This window comes from Schistocerca serialis, chromosome 10 (assembly GCF_023864345.2).
Source record: "Schistocerca serialis cubense isolate TAMUIC-IGC-003099 chromosome 10, iqSchSeri2.2, whole genome shotgun sequence".
NCBI classification, from domain to species: domain Eukaryota; kingdom Metazoa; phylum Arthropoda; class Insecta; order Orthoptera; family Acrididae; genus Schistocerca; species Schistocerca serialis.
Window position 1 is genome coordinate 130,403,582 of NC_064647.1, and position 12,782 is coordinate 130,416,363.

General features: G+C 43.7%; 1 protein-coding gene across 3 annotated transcripts in view; it reads left to right on the plus strand.

The window, feature by feature from the left end:
• LOC126425091 (sensory neuron membrane protein 1-like) overlaps nt 1-12,782 on the plus strand; it is a 454,807-nt gene that overhangs the window by 48,352 nt on the left and 393,673 nt on the right. The gene's annotated exons all lie outside the window — the stretch shown is intronic.

The following is a 12,782-nucleotide window of genomic DNA, read 5'->3' on the forward strand; positions in this document are numbered from 1 at the left end:
CTGAAATCGATCCAGAGGTTTAGCAGGAGCTTTTTACCCGTGAACTGACTGTGTACGCACATGTCACATACTTTTCACATACATTTAACGTATTTCACATATATGTGTACACATATTTCATTTGTATCTCTAGCGAATTTCGCGCTGCAGTTTTTTTTCTCGCAGCCCAAGGTGTTTGATGTCTTATCTCGTGAACAATGTCTCATACAATGATATAAGTTCGGAACTATAATCGGTGTTATATGTGAATATTGTCCTCAAAATGAGGTTCGAATAGAGTTAGAAGTAATGAATCAATAATGGTTAACGTAATGATGATGGCGCGGTTTTACTGTGTGAACAGAGAAGAAGCAGTAAGCTATAAACATTGATTTTTCGTCATTTTGTAGTGGATGTCAGCGAGAAAAAGTTTCGTAAAGGTGTGAAATTATGTGTTTATTTTTTGAACATATATATACTACTGACCATTAAAATTGCTACACCAAGAACATATATATAATATACAGGGTGAGTCACCTAACATTACCGCTGGATATATTTCGTAAACCACATCAAATACTGACGAATCGATTCCACAGACCGAACGTGAGGAGAGGAGCTAGTGTAATTGGTTAATACAAACCATACAAAAATGCACGGAAGTATGTTTTTTAACACAAACCTACGTTTTTTTAAATGGAACCCCGTTAGTTTTGTTAGCACATCTGAACATATAAACAAATACGTAATCAGTGCCGTTTGTTGCATTGTAAAATGTTAATTACATCCGGAGATATTGTAACCTAAAGTTGACGCTTGAGTACCACTCCTCCGCTGTTCGATCGTGTGTATCGGAGAGCACCGAATTACGTAGGGATCCAAAGGGAACGGTGATGGACCTTAGGTACAGAAGAGACTGGAACAGCACATTGCGTCCACATGCTAACACCTTTTTATTGGTCTTTTTCACTGACGCACATGTACGTTACCATGAGGGGTGAGGTACACGTACACACGTGGTTTCCGTTTTCAATTACGGAGTGGAATAGAGTGTGTCCCGACATGTCAGGCCAATAGATGTTCAATGTGGTGGCCATCATATGCTGCACACAATTGCAATCTCTGGCGTAATGAATGTCGTACACGACACAGTACATCTGGTGTAATGTCGCCGCAGGCTGCCACAGTACGTTGTTTCATATCCTCTGGGGTTGTAGGCACATCACGGTACACATTCTCCTTTAACGTACCCCACAGAAAGAAGTCCAGAGGCGTAAGATCAGGAGAACGGGCTGGCCAATTTATGCGTCCTCCACGTCCTATGAAACGCCCGTCGAACATCCTGTCAAGGGTCAGCCTAGTGTTAATTGCGGAATGTGCAGGTGCACCATCATGCTGATACCACATACGTCGACGCGTTCCCAGTGGGACATTTTCGAGCAACGTTGGCAGATCATTCTGTAGAAACGCGATGTATGTTGCAGCTGTTTGGGCCCCTGCAATGAAGGGTGGTCGCCAATGATTCCGCACCATACATTTACAGTCCACGGTCGCTGTCGCTCTACCTGTCTGAGCCAGCGAGGATTGTACACGGACCAGTAATGCATGTTCCGTAGATTCACTGCCCCGTGGTTTGTGAAACCCGCTTCATCGGTAAACAGGTAGAACTGCAACGCATTCTCTGTTAACGCCCATTGACAGAATTGCACTCGGTGATTAAAGTCATCACCATGTAATTGCTGATGTAGCGACACATGAGACGGGTGAAAGCGGTGACGATGCAGTATGCGTATGACACTACTTTGACTCAGTCCACCGGCTCTCGCAATGTCCCGTGTACTCATGTGTGGGTTCATGGCAACAGCAGCTAACACACCAACTGCACCCGCTTCTCCTGTGACGGGCCTGTTACGGACCCGTTTGCGTGCTACGACCATACCTGTTGCATACAGTTGGCGGTAGATGTTTTGCAATGTGCGGCACGTTGGATGCTCTCTGTCCGGGTACCGTTCTGCATACACCCTGCAAGCTTCAGCTGCCTTTCGTCGACACTCGCCATAGATGAGTATCATCTCCGCCTTTTCAGAGTTCGAATACACCATGGTCACAGTTCCTACAGCACTACACTATCACAGACGTCTGGTAACACGGTGTACGGTGTACGTGTACGTTGATGTACAGTTGGTCTGCGTGCAGACACGAATGCAGAATAACAATAGCAGCAAGCGCTACATGCGGACACTGCGACAGCTAGACCAAACCACAACAGTGCACTTCAGCCACACTCGCAAACACGGTCGTCATCGTAAAGATGTCCCTGTAGATGCTGCTCGCCGACCGAGGCCCGTGTTTGTTACAACACGCAACAGAACATCGGAGGTTACAAGCGTCAACTTTAGGTTACAATATCTTCGGATGTAATTAACATTTTACAACAAACGGCACTGATTACGTATTTGTTTATATGTTCAGATGTGCTAACTAACGTGGTTCCATTTAAAAAACGTAGGTTTGCGTTAAAAAACATACTTCCGTACATTTTTGTATTGTTTGTATTAAACAATTATACTAGCCCCTCTCCTCACGTTCGGTCTGTGGAATCGGTTCGTCAGTATTTGATGCGGTTTACGAAATGCATCCAGCGGTAACGTTAGGTGACTCACCCTGTATATACTACTGGCCATTAAAATTGCTACACCAAGAAGAAATGCAGATGATAAACGGGTATTCATTGGACACATATATTAACTAGAACTGACATGTGATTACATTCTCCTGCAATTTGGGTGCATAGATCCTAAGAAATCAGTACCCAGAACAACCACCTCTGGCCGTAATAACGGCCTTGATACGCATGGGTATTGAGTCAAACAGAGCTTGGATGGCTTGTACAGGTACAGCTGCCCATGCAGCTTCAACACGATACCACAGTTCATCAAGAGTAGTGACTGGCGTATTGTGACGAGCCAGTTGCTCGGCCACCATTGACCAGACATTTTCAGTTGGGGAGAGAACTGGAGAATGTGCTTGCCAGGGCAGCAGTCGAACATTTTCTGTATCCAGAAAGGCCCGTACAGGACATGCAGCATGCGGTCGTGCATTACCCTGCTTAAATGTAGGGTTTCGCAGGGATCGAATGAAGGGTAGAGCCACGGGTCGTAACACATTTGAAATGTAACGTACACTGTTCAAAGAGCCGTCAATGCGAACAAGAGGTGACCGAGGCGTGTAACCAATGGCACCCCATACCATCAAGCCGGGTGATATGCCAGTATAGCGATGACGAATACACGCTTCCAATGTGCGTTGACCGCGATGTCGCCAAACACGGATGCGACCATCACGATGCAGTAAACAGAACCTGGATTCATCCGAAAATATATATGTTTTGCTATTCGTGCACCTAGGTTCGTCGTCGAGTACACCATCGCAGGCGCTCTTGTCTGTGATGCAGCGTCAAGGATAACCGCAACCACGGTCTACGAGCTGATAGTCCATGCTGCTGCAAACGTCGTCGAACAGCTCGTGCAGATGGTTGTTGTCTTGCAAACGTCCCCATCTGTTGACTCAGGGATCGAGACGTGGCTGCACTATCCGTTACACCCATACGGATAAGATGCCTGTCATCTCGACTGCTAGTGATAAGAGGCCTTTGGGATCCAGCACGACGTTCCGTTTTACCCTGCTGAACCCACCGATTCGATATTATGCTAGCAGTCATTGGATCTCGACCAACGCGAGCAGCAATGTCGCGATACGATAAACGGCAACCGCGATAGGCTACAATCCGACCTGTATCAAAGTCGGAAACGTGATGGTACGCATTTCTCCTCCTTACACGAGGCATCACAACAACGTTTCACCAGGCAACGCCGGTCACCTGTGGTTTGTGTTTGAGAAATCGGTTGGAAACTTTCCTCATGTCAGCACGTTGTAGGTGTCGCCACCGGCGCCAACGTTGTGTGAGTACTCTGAGAAACTAATCATTTGCATATCGCAGCATCTTCTTCCTGTCGGTTAAATTTCGCGTCTGTAGCACGTCAGCTTCGTGGTGTAGCAATTTTAATGGCCAGTAGTGTGTATATATATATATATATATATATATATATATATATATATATATATATATATATATATATATATATATATATATATATATATATATATATATATAATGTGGTGCGGTTGTTTGTTAAGAACAGAAACTGATGAGGTTAGTGAAATTAACATTCTAACAGTGATAGCAGACAATCCGCGACTGGGACTAGCTTAAGCGTTGTTCTTCGAATACTGCGAGAATATTATGACGCGTTTCATCTTTTCCATATTTCACCCCATCAACAGTTTCACGGCAATGAATTTCAAAACTAATTTCATAGTAGTGCACCGAATACTGACTGATGAACATGCGAACTGATGCGGCATTTGTGTACGAGATTTTGTTCTCTAATGAAACACCGTTAACAGATGGTGTATTTAATCTACACAAAATGTGATATTGGCTGCTTGGAAATCCACGCTGCCTGAGAAAAATGGATGAACAATGGCCTTGATCTGGTAGCGTGTCTTCCTGTTGTTTCAATTCTTGCATCATTATCCCCTGTGAATAACCACACATACGCACATGTCGTAACAGAGTTATTGCTGCAGTTACTGCGTAACGGTCCACTGAAGGCAGTACACGTATCACTAACGTGATGGATGTTCCGACAATTCTACATTCTTAAAGGTCGTCTTAACAGAGCATTTGAACGTTTGGGAAATAGGAAGTTGATGCACGTTAAACAAATCTAACACCTCTGGACGTTTATCTCTGAGATAAATGTAAATAAAAGTTTACAAGGAGACATTCGCGACTCCCAAATACATGAAATGCCGTGTAACACGGACCTGCGGTGCGATGAGTACAGCTTAATTTCAGTGCGCAGGGTTGTCTCGCTTTATAGCGTGTATCACTGCTCAAGGTCGACATTTTTAGTTTTGTACTATAGTGCGCGTTATTTACGACGGCAGCCGAGTTTAGGTTCGTTCTGCGCATCTGACGTCACAAAACACAGTCAGCCAATGAACAGAGAGCGACGTTGTGAGAGCACGATGCAGTGCAGAGCACGAACGTGTGTCTTCAGTTTTAGAAACGTTCAGTCATAAATAAAGTAATTGAACAAAATGCAATGTCTTGATAGCAGACTTTCTTTTATAGAAAGTTTGGAAAAAGCATTCTTTATACCAATTGCTTCATATTCTTTTAATTAATTAAACCAAACTAGCAATAAGCCTCCTAATTCAGGCGATAGCAAGGAAAGGTGTTTGTACCATTCTCACAAACCGCTTTTTCGCAATAAAGAACAGCGGTAATTGTTTATTTCCTATTGTGCTTTGACGAAACATGAGTAATTCATAGTCATACCAACAGTGTTTGTCCGTATTTTGCGTGATATTTTAGAGTACAATAGTAGCTCTGTTGAAAGATGAGCTGCGTTAGCGTAATAGTTAAGGTGTTAGGCTACTAATCGAAGAGTTCTGAGTTAAAATCTTGTATGATACTTAATATTTTGTTTATTTAAAAACAATATCGAAGTGTCTTACTTCATGCATTTCATTCATTTTGATGTAATTTTTTGAAATTTCTAGTGCTTTGTCTCTTCATTATAATCATAATAAGTTTTCGGTTTTTCGCAGCGATTGACAACAATGAAAGGTTAGGCACATACACAATAATATTCATGTTCTCTTTCTTGTTTTTGTTCCACAGTCCCAGTTTTACCAATGGTATTGAAATATATTCCTCTTCTGTAAAAATAATAAGCGTTTTAATTTGACCAGACGCATTTTTCTCTTTTGAAGTGTCTTCAGTGGACAGTATTTTGCGTCCTCCCTTGCCAAGTCACCATTCGTAGTTTTGTGCTGCGGTAATACAATATTCAACGTTTGTGTTGGCTGATCAGTGTTTTAGCAAATAAATTCTGTTTGTGTGCGCCACACACAAAAATTATATTTGACATAGCTCAGAGCACTTCACTGATACACACTATATTCAAGTCCTAATGTTTTTGTAAGTCCACAGTTTTGTTTAATATGGTTTGTCTACTTCCTTTTGATTGATTGAAGTCCATTAAAATAAAGCCAAACGCCCCCGGTGTAAATAAAACTTTCATTATGGTTGCGAAAGACGGAATATTCCTCAATATTACATACGACACCTATGTGGTACTTAAATTAAATGAGATATTGTTATACAGTAAATTTTAAATGAAATTTCATTCTCAACATTGTGGCAACTAAACTCGACCATACAGAAAGTATACGCTATGGACTTTTACCTCGGCAAACTCTTTCGTGCAATAGTTTTCTACATTTAATGCTGCACAATAACTGCGTTGAACATCGAAACAAAATTAAGTCACTTATGGGAGGAAGGTATCAGTCATGCTGTGTAAAAAACAAATTTTTATGCCAAATAGTTTCTGTGAAATCGAATGATAAGTGTGTCAAAGCAGTCGGAACGCCATGTGTGTGCACAGGCGAGCAGTGCAGTGATGACAAAATGGCGCACAGCGCGGAATGCGGGGAGCACGTCTCTGTACGAGGTGCATTCAAGTTCTAAGGCCTCCGATTTTTTTTTTTTCTAATTAACTACTCACCCAAAATCGATGAAACTGGCGTTACTTCTCGACGTAATCGCCCTGCAGACGTACACATTTTTCACAACGCTGACGCCATGATTCCATGGCAGCGGCGAAGGCTTCTTTAGGAGTCTGTTTCGACCACTGGAATATCGCTGAGGCAATAGCAGCACGGCTGGTGAATGTGCGGCCATGGAGAGTGTCTTTCATTGTTGGAAAAAGCCAAAAGTCACTAGGAGCCAGGTCGGGTGAGTAGGGAGCATGAGGAATCACTTTAAAGTTGTTATGACGAAGAAACTGTTGCGTAACGTTAGCTCGATGTGCGGGTGTGTTGTCTTGTGAAACAGCACACGCGCAGCCCTTTCTGGACGTTTTTGTTGCAATGCAGGAAGGAATTTGTTCTTCAAAACATTTTCGTAGGATGCACCTGTTACCGTAGTGCTCTTTGGAACGCAATGGGTAAGGATTACGCCCTCGCTGTCCCAGAACATGGACACCATCATTTTTTCAGCACTGGCAGTTACCCGAAATTTTTTTGGTGGCGGTGAATCTGCGTGCTTCCATTGAGCTGACTGGCGCTTTGTTTCTGGATTGAAAAATGGCATCCACGTGTCATCCATTGTCACAACCGACGAAAAGAAAGTCCCACTCATGCTGTCATTGCGTGTCAACATTGCTTGGCAACGTGCCACATGGGCAGCCATGTGGTCGTCCGTCAGCATCCGTGGCACCCACCTGGATGACACTTTTCACATTTTCAGGTCGTCATGCAGAATTGTGTTCACAGAACCCACAGAAACTCTGGAGGCGATCTGTTCAACAGTCGTTCGGCGATCCCCCAAAACAATTATCTCCACTTTCTCGATCGTGTCATCAGACCGGCTTGTGCGAGCCCGAGGTTGTTTTGGTTTGTTGTCACACGATGTTCTGCCTTCATTAAACTGTCGCACCCACAAACGCACTTTCGACACATCTATAACTCCATCACCACATGTCTCCTTCAACTGTCGATGAATTTCAATTGGTTTTACACCACGCAAACTCAGAAAACGAATGATTGCACTCTGTTCAAGTAAGGAAAACGTCGCCATTTTAAGTGTTTCAAACAGTTCTCATTCTCGCCGCTGGCGGTAAAATTCCATCTGCCATACGGTGCTGCCAACTCTGGGACGTATTGACAATGAACGCGGCCTCATTTTAAAACAATGCGCATGTTTCTATCTCCTTCCAGTCCGGAGAAAAAAAATTTGAGGCCTTAGAACTTGAATGCAGCTCGTAGCAGCGAAAGGGTTAATGCGGCCGTGGTGGCTTTACTTCATAAACTGTGCGCTCCCCCCTAAATGTAAGTTTGCGTACTATACTATACTATGGCGCTTCTTCTCTTGGCGAATGCGTCGTTTGCAACTGGCAACGCAGCAATATCCCTCGTCTGGGCGGGCATGCGTTAGCCGCCAAGATGAAAGAATTGAATTATAATAAACACACGAACCGAACCTGAGTTACGATCCGCTTCGGCTTACATTCGGCACACTATGGCAGTCGTTTGCGGGAACTCTTTTTGTGCCACAGAGACAGGCGTTGTTGTCTTGTTAGTGTTTAATTGAAGGCAGGTAACTGTGAGAACTAGCGTTCAGTCAGCTTAGCACCTCATGCATACAAGTTGCTGACAACAGTAATATACAGAAGAATGGAAAGCAAAATTGAGGAACTGTTACATGGCGACCAGTTTTGCTTACGATAGAGGTAAGGGCACCAGAGAGGTAATTATAAATTGCGACTGATAATGGAAGCATGATGCGCTCACAGGTTTTGTCGACCTGAAAAGGCGTCCGACTGTATAAACTGGTGCAAGATTTTCAGCATTCTCAGAATTTTTTCCTTGTTTCTGAGGCGTCAGTTTTGTCTCTGGTGTAATGCGGTCTCCCACGAATTCCATTGCTGTGGCAATATCTTCATCTTAGAGTCTTAGACTAACACATGCACCCTCTGTTCTCATTTATTTATTGAATGTATTCCAGTCTCTTTTTCCCTTCCTGTTGTTACTGTCTACAGCTCACTCTAGTTCCATGTAGTACCTCTCCCTTCCTCTCGTCAATGTTTCCCAGGTGTTCCTTTCCTTGCCAGTTCTGCGGAGAATCGCCTCATTCCTTACTATATCAGCCCACCTTATTTTCAGTATTCTTTAATATCACCACATCTCAGACGTTCCGATTCTCCTCTTTTCACATTTTTCCACAGTCTATGTTTCACTGCCATACAATGCTCTACTCCAAACATACTGGGTGATCAAAAAGTCAGTATAAATTTGAAAACTTAATAAACCACGGAATAATGTAGATAGATAGGTAAAAATTGACACACATGCTTGGAATGACATAGGGTTTTATTAGAACAAAAAAAAGTGCTCAAAAGTCCGACAGATGGCGCTGGACAGCGAACCGCCAGTGACTGCACATGACAGTCGTGTATAAAAGGAGCTGTAATGAGAGAGAGGTTCCCGGATTCGATTCCCGGCGGGGTCAGGGATTTTCTCAGCCTCGTGACGACTGGGTGTTGTGTGCTGTCCTTATTTTAGTTGCGTTTAAGTAGTTCTATGTGCTAGGGGACTGATGACCATAGATGTTAAGTCCCATAGTGCTCAGAGCCATTTGAACCATTTGAGAGAGAGAATCAGATGCACCAGCAGTCGCAGCATGTTGACGCTTTTAGTGAAGCTGTATTATCAGAATGGGGAATGTGCTAATTCAGAGTTACGATCCTACCGCCATAGGAACGGGATTCGAACGGTAAAGGTCCGTTGACAAATGCATCTGTGGCGAGAATGATTTCGAAGTTCGAAGCCACGGGTTGTTTTGACGATAAACCCCGTAGTGCCGACCGAGCACAAGGCGTAATGCTGCTGAGACAGTTCAGGAAGAAATGGAGACTGTAGCGGGTTCGTCTATGGTTCAAATGGTTCAAACGGCTCTAAGCACTATGGGACTTAACTACTGTGGTCATCAGTCCCCTAGAACTTAGAACTACTTAAACCTAACTAACTAAACCTAACTAACCTAAGGACATCACACACATCCATGCCCGAGGCAGGATTCGAACCTGCGACCGTAGCAGTCGCGCGGTTCCGGACTGCGCGCCTAGAACCGCTAGACCACCGCGGCCGGCAAGGTTCGTCTATGCAGGGGGAAGTCAGCACTCGTGCAGTCGCACGTCGCAGCGGCCTTCCATACACTACTGTTTGGTTGGCACTGAGGCGTACTCTCCGATGCTATCCGTACAAAATCCATCGGCATCATGAACTGTTACCTGGCGATTTAGTGAAGCGGAGGGAGTTTGCGGTGTGGGCGTTCAAAAGATGGCGGAAGATGACGATTGGTTGAGTGACGTGTCGTGGACCGACGAAGCTCATTTCTGTCAACGCCCACAACTGCAGAATTTGGACTAACGAAAATCGTGGAAACTCCACTGCACGACGAGAAAATCACGGTATGGGTTGATTTTACCACATCTCCCGTTATAGAGCCTTTTTTCTTCCAGGAAATGCGTGATTCTGGTTTTGTAACTGCTACCGTGACGAGTGAGAGGTACGCCGATGTGTTACAGAATCGCATCATCCCCAGCCAGGCAGATAAACACCTGCTGGAACGTACGATGGCGCTCCACCCCATTTTACTAGAGACGTGAAAGATCTCTTGCGCGCGTCGTTTGGTGATGATCGTGTGCTCAGCCGCCACTTTCGTCATGCTTGGCCTCCCAGGTCCCAAGACCTCTGTCCGTGCGATTATTGGCTTTTGGGTTACCTGAAGTCGCAAGTGTATCATGATCGACCGACAACTCTAGTGATGCTGGAAGACAACATCCGACGCCAATGCCTCACCATAACTCCGGACATGCTTTACAGTGCTGTTCACAACATTAATCCTCGACTACAGCTATTGTTGAGGAATGATGGGGGACATATTGAGCATTACCTGTAAAGAACATCATCTTTGCTTTGTCTTACTTTCTTATGCTAATTATTGCTATTCTGATCAGATGGAGCGCCATCTGTCGGACATTTTTCGAACTTTTGTATCTTTTTGGTTCTAATAAAACCCCATGTCATTCCAAGCATGTGTGTAAATTTGTACCTCTCTATCTACATTATTCCGTGATTTATTAAGTTTTCAAATTTATACTGACTTTTTGATCACCCGGTACATTCTCAGAAATTTCTTCCTCATATAAAGGCCTTCGTTCGATACCAATACACTTCTCTTGGCAAAAAATGACCTCTTTGCCCGTTCTAGTCTTCTTTTTACATCCTACTTGCTTCGCCTAGCATGGATAATTTTGCTCAAAGTAGTAGAACTCCTTAAGTTACTGTTTTCATTTCTGTTCTTTTCTCATCAAAATGCGGCATGTGTCAAGCCTAATCGTTTCGGCAGCATCCTTAGGAAGTTTCGAAACAGCCTGTTTCAGAAATCTAGTGGGAATGCCCCCCGTGTAGGTGCAAAATTAAGACCCTTCTCTAGCATCGAAAATGCAGCGCGGTCCGAAGTCTTCTCTATGAGATTAAAAACGATATATCTTCTTGGCATGTTCTCGCGCTCGGGCTTCGAGTTGATCGTATTTTGTCATTTGACGAACCTTAGCTTGTCATTCAGTCCTATCAGTCAGCGCCCAAGAGACGCTGTCCACCCAATTGAAATGTTCGCTGGACTCTTCGGATGAAGTGATACAATATTGCTGAGTGTATAGCACACGCTTTCTCTGACAAGTGCCGTACTCGCCCATTGTTTAATTCTAATGACAGCCGCAGAATTTATCAATGTTTAAATTCAGCAAACGTAGGAATGGTTTGTTTGTTGCGGCATCTCAGTAAAAATGCACGGCTGCTTAACAACCTACCTCTCTTAAGAAGTAACTTATGAAAGTCAAATATATCAAAAAACTAAAAAACCCGCCTCGATTGCGAAAAAAGAACCTAGTGTTAAGTGTTATCCCAGGTTTCGGCGTAGATAACTACACCTTCTTCAGAACAACAATAAAACCCACAAGTGCCTAAGAAGACCTTTCTCAATGATTAAAAGAACACCATAGCTATACATTTATAAACGAGAAAGAAAAGTTAAACACAAACAGTACATATGTACAAAGTCAAAACCACTACTTAACTTCTACATCTACATCTACATCTACATCCATACTCCGCAAGCCACCTAACGGTGTGTGGCGGAGGGTACCTTGAGTACCTCTATCGGTTCTCCCTTCTATTCCAGTCTCGTATTGTTCGTGAAAAGAAGGATTGTCGGTATGCCTCTGTGTGGGCTCTAATCTCTCTGATTTTATCCTCATGGTCTCTTCGCGAGATATACGTAGGAGGGAGCAATATACTGCTTGACTCTTCGGTGAAGGTATGTTCTCGAAACTTTGACAAAAGCCCGTACCGAGCTACTGAGCGTCTCTCCTGCAGAGTCTTCCACTGCAGTTTATCTAACATCTCCGTAACGCTTTCGCGATTACTAAATGATCCTGTAACGAAGCGCGCTGCTCTCCGTTGGATCTTCCGTATTTCTTCTATCAACCCTATCTGGTACGGATCCCACACTGCTGAGCAGTATTCAAGCAGTGGGCGAACAAGCGTACTGTAACCTACTTCCTTTGTTTTCGGATTGCATTTCCTTAGGATTCTTCCAACGAATCTCAGTCTGGCATCTGCTTTACCGACGATCAACATTATATGATCATTCCATTTTAAATCACTCCTAATGCGTACTCCCAGATAATTTATGGTATTAACTGCTTCCAGTTGCTGACCTGCTATTTTGTAGCTAAATGATAAAGGATCTATCTTTCTGTGTATTCGCAGCACATTACACTTGTCTACATTGAGATTCAATTGCCATTCCCTGCACAATGCGTCAATTCGCTGCAGATCCTCCTGCATTTCAGTACAATTTTCCATTGTTAAAACCTCTCGATACACCACAGCATCATTCGCAAAAAGCCTCAGTGAACTTCCGATGTCATCCACAAGGTCATTTATGTATATTGTGAATAGCAACGGTCCTATGACACTCCCCTGCGGCACACCTGAAATCACTCTTACTTCGGAAGACTTCTCTCCATTGAGAATGACATGCTGCGTTCTGTTATCTAGGAACTCCTCAATTCCAATCACAGAATTGGTCTGATAGTCCA